The sequence below is a fragment of the Babylonia areolata genome, chromosome 15 (genome assembly GCF_041734735.1).
Source record: "Babylonia areolata isolate BAREFJ2019XMU chromosome 15, ASM4173473v1, whole genome shotgun sequence".
Taxonomy (NCBI): domain Eukaryota; kingdom Metazoa; phylum Mollusca; class Gastropoda; order Neogastropoda; family Buccinidae; genus Babylonia; species Babylonia areolata.
Window position 1 is genome coordinate 21,826,682 of NC_134890.1, and position 5,000 is coordinate 21,831,681.

Below are 5,000 nucleotides of genomic sequence, written 5' to 3' on the forward strand. Positions count from 1 at the left end.
CGAGCCTACACCGCCGTAACTATGTCCTCGCTCGCTTAAATGAAAAGCACTGGGACCGATGGTAGAGACTGATAGAATTGTGACCGACCGACATACAGACAGACAGACAGACAGTCAGATAGGCAGGCAGGCAGGCAGGCAGACATGCAGGCAAGACAGACAGATGGGCAGACAAATTATAGGCAAGCAGGCAGGCAGACAGACATGTAGGCAGTTAGGCAGGCAGGCAGGCAGACGGACAGACAGACACAAGACAGATAGACAGGTAGGCAGATAGACAAGCAGGCAGGCAGGCAGAAAGATAGGCAGGCAGACAGACAGACGGACACACAGACAGATAAGCAGGCAGGCAGACAGACAGACAGGCAGACAGGCAGACAAGCAGACAGACAGGCAGACAGACGGACACACAGACAGATAAGCAGCCAGGCAGACAGACAGACAGACAGACAGACAGGCAGGCAGGCAGACAAGCAGACAGACAGACGGACAGACAGGCAGGCAGGCAGGCAGGCAGGCAGACAAGCAGACAGACAGACGGACAGACAGGCAGGCAGGCAGGCACACAAGCAGACAGACGGACAGATCAGAGAACACTCTAAAGAAGAGGCCGTGCTTTAAAAAAAAAAAAAAAAAAAAAAAAAAAATCACTAGACTGGCCCCGACAGGTCACGTCTCAACCCCACCACCCCCACCCCCACCCCCTTACACTCTCCATTCCCACCCCCCTACACCCTTCTTCCCTTTCTTGGCAGACACGGCTGAAATCACAGTCACACGTAGGGTCTGGTGCCGGCTGATCATTTTGTGTGAGTGTGTGTGTGTGTGTGTGTGTGTGTGTGTGTGTGTGTGCGGGGGTGTGGGGTGTGGTGGCGGATTTTATATTCAGAGTGGAGTGTGTGCGTGCGTGCGTGCGAAAGAGAGAGAGAGAGAGAGAGAGAGAGAGAGAGAGACAGACAGACAGACAGACAGAGAGAGAGAGAGAGAGAGAGAGAGAGAGTGTGTGTGTGTGTGTGTGTGTGCGTGTGTGTGTGCGTGCGCGCGTGTGTGTCTGTCGCCGATATACAAATTAAAAAAAAAAGTCTTAATGTTATAGAAAGTTATAAAATCAACACCTCTTTTTTCTTTCTTTCTTTTTTTTCTTTCTTTTTTTTTTTAAATCAGAGTTTTTGAATTCGCAGTGCCTAAGTTTGCATATATTGAAGCTGTAAGTACGTTTTTGATTTATGGCAGAACTTCTTCGCATCCAACTCCTTGACAGAATCGCACAGTTAAAAAAAAAACCCAAAAACCCCACGAAAAGTGTTCATTATCTAACACATCCAGTTTTCCTTCCTTCCCTCGTGTTCACTTCCACACATGTCTGCTTGCAGATTCTGGACTCAGGTGGCTAGCCTGATCGTATAATTATCATGACTACATGTCAAAATGGGTCAATAACTTTATGGTGCCATGACCATGATAGAAATGCTATTGGTAGTACTCCTCTTCTTATCATTATCTACTCTGTCTCCGTCTCTCTGTGTGCATATTTCTGTATGTCTCTCTGTCTCTCTCTCATTGTGGTCTCTATCTGTTTGTCTGTCTGTCTGTCTGCCTGTCTGTCCCTGTTTCTGTCTGTCTGTCTGTCTGTCTCTCTCTCTTTGATTTATTTTCTTACTCTTAATATTTGCATTTTGTACGTGATTTTGTTGTTGTTGTTGTTGGGTGTGTTGTTTGTGTGTGTGTGTGTGTGTGTGTGTGTGTGTGTGTGTGTGTGTGTGTGTGTGTGTGTGTGTGTGTGTGTGTGCACAGGGCTGGGTGTTAAAAAGCAAATGTATTTGCTTATCTCATTACCCTGGTTAAATAAAATTTCGTTTCGTTTCGTTTCGTTTCGTTTCGTCTCTCTCTCTCTCTCTCTCTCTCTCTCTCTCTCTCTCTCTCTCTCACCCTCTTTGTAGTCTCATACATATCTGGTTTCATGTACCTTATCATTTTTGCTTTGACTTCACTACTTGATTTAGCTTGTCTCTCCCATTACCCTCCCACCCTCCCCCCGCCCCCGCCCCCGCCCCCAACCCAACCCACCCCAAAAAACAACACACACACACACACACACACACACATAATAATAATCATCAAATAAATAAATAAATAAATACAGACAAAAAACAAAAACAAACAAACAACAACAGAAAAAGAGAGGGGGGGGGGAGGGGTTCTTCCTGACCTTTCACCCTTAAGTGCAGTGACCTTACTGCTGATCCCGGATGGAGGTCAGAAGGGGAGGAGGAGGTGTGTGTGTGGGGGGGGGAGGGGGTTCACAGATTTGTCATGTCGGGCGGTTAGGGGAGGATCAAAAGGAAACCAGCGGCGTCGTCGCAAACAAGGCGATGTTTGTGCAGTGTGATGTCTACCTCCTGACTCCCTGTCTCTGTCTCTCCTCCCTCTGTGCGTCTCTCTCTTCGTGTGTGTGTGTGTGTGTGTGTGTGTGTGTGTGTGTGTGTGTGTGTGTGTGTGTTCGTGTGTGTGTGTGTGTGTGTGTGTGTGTGTGTGTTCGTGTGTGTGTGTGTGTGTGTGTGTGTGTGTGTGTTCGTGTGTGCGTGTGGGTCTTTTTGTGTGTCTGTGTGTCTGTGTCTGCGCGCGCGCGTGTTTTACGCCTCCTGTCTCTCTGTCAATGTCTTTCTCTCTTTTTTTGCCCATTCCTCTGTCTCTACGCTTCCTCTTCTTCCTGTCTGACCGTCTCTCTCCTCTCTCTCTCTCCTCTCTCTCCCTCAATCTAGTTCTCTCTCTCTCTCTGTCTCTCTGTATAGATCTACGCCACCACCACCACCCCCGCTCCCTCCTCATGTCTCCCCCTCTCTAGCCCTGTCTCAGAGCTTTCTATTTCTCTGTACGCCCGTCTAACCGTCTCTCTCAGTCTCTGTCAGTCTGCCTGTCTGCCTACCCCTCACCACCTCTCTCTCTCTCTCACTCTCTCACACTCTCTCTCTCTGTCTCTCCCTCTCTGTCTCCCTGTCTCTTACACCTCAAGATATGTGTTTTAGAGAAGACCGAGGGATTTTATGTCTGTCTGCCTGTCTGCCTCTCTCTCTCTCTCTCTCTCTCTCTCTCACACACACACACACACACACTCTCTCTCTCTCCAACTCCAAGGTGCATGACGTGTGATTCAGAGAAGACGGTAGGATTTCCTTGCAACCCCCCATGCCCCCTCGGCCCCCCACCCCCACCCCCTGCCGCCCCCCACCCCACCCCCGTACACACACCCCCACCCCTACCCTGCACCTCTCTCCCCCCGCACCCCCGCCCCCCTCCTCCCCCCAACACACACACACTCCTTTTTTTTTTCTTTAATGAAAGGAAAACGCCTGAAAGAGCAATCGGAGGAGGAAGATCTCAAGGTCGTGAAGAGGAGGAAGGTGTGTCGTAGAATCTGCACGTGCCACAGGTTGCCTGAACGTGTGGGGATTCTTAGGAGTTAGGATTAGGACGACGAATTAATCGTGGGATGCTTTTCCGGAGGGGGGTGGGGGTGGGGGTGAGGGGTTCGAAGGATAGTGTTATGTATACAGAGTGAGCAACAGAGAGAGAGAGGGATGGGGAGAGAGAGATAAATGGGACAGAGAGAGATGGGAGAGAGAGAGAGAGAGAGAGAGAGAGAGAGATGGGACAGAGAGAGAGATGGGAGAGAGAGAGAGAGAGAGAGAGAGAGAGAGAGAGAGAGAGAGAAATGGGACAGAGAGAGAGATGGGAGAGAGATAGAGAGAGAGAAATGGGAGAGAGAAATATAGATAAAGGGGACACAGAGAGAGATGGGATATATATATATATATATATATATATATATATATATATATATATATATATATAAACGGGGAGAGAGAGAGAGAGAGAGAGAGAGAGAGAGAGAGATGGGAGAGAGAAAGAGCAAGGGAGAGAAAGAGAGATGGGAGAGAGATGGGAGAGAGAGAAAGAGAGAGAGAGAGAGAGAGAGAGAGAGAGAGAGAGAGAGAGAGAGAGAGAGAGAGAGAGAGAGAGAGAGAGAGAGAGAGATGGGAGAGAGATGAGAGAGAGAGAGAAAGAGAGATGGGAGAGAGAAAAAGAGAGATGGGAGAGAGAGAGAGAGATGGGAGAGAGAGAGAGAGATGGGAGAGAGATAAATGGGAGAGAGAAAGACCAAGAGAAAAGAGAGAGAGAGAGAGAGAGAGAGAGAGAGAGAGAGAGAGAGATTGGAGAGAGAGAAAAAAGAGATGGGAGAGAGATAAATGGGAGAGACAAAGAGCAAGAGAGAGAGAGAGAGATTGGAGAGAGAGAAAGAGAGAGGCAGATAGACAGACAGATAGAGGACTGAGAGACATAGAGACAGACAGCTACAGAGAGACAGAGACAACAGACAAAGACAGAGAGACAGAGAAAGAGTTACACAAGAGACAGAGACAGTGAGGGGCAGACAGAGACAGAGACACACACACAAAGACAGACAGACAGAGACAGAAAGACAGAGATACACACAGCCTATGGCAGCACCCCCCCCCACACACACACACACACACACACCCCAATCCCTTACCAATCTTCTACACTAAATTAAAAAAAATATCCTCACAGCTCGAAATGACTTGAACACAAAAACAATGACGTGGCCGACAAAAAGGAGTCACTCACACTGTGACACAAAACGACATGACGCTAGTTTAATAATTCAGTTCATCCCACCACCCTCTTATAACTCGTAACAGTTTCCCATGATGTCACAAAACAATCTCTCTCTCTCTCTCTCTCTCTCTCTCTCTCTCACACACACACACACACACACACACACACACACATAACCCATGCCACTTTAGATTCAATTTGCTTATGTCATCCAGAAATGAAACTGTATTGTGCAATGTGGCGTTATACATTTACAATGCCTTAAACCGATTGCGTATTGCTATAACTTAGATGACAATATCAACATAGATTGTCAAATACAATAAGCATCTGATGCGTAAATGTTAAGCAATGTGTTTTTG

At 47.8% G+C, this 5,000-nt stretch overlaps 1 protein-coding gene across 3 annotated transcripts in view; it reads right to left on the reverse strand.

Moving 5' to 3' along the window:
• The window catches only part of LOC143290491 (uncharacterized), a 78,424-nt gene that overhangs the window by 73,015 nt on the left and 409 nt on the right, over positions 1-5,000 (reverse strand). The window lies entirely within an intron of this gene.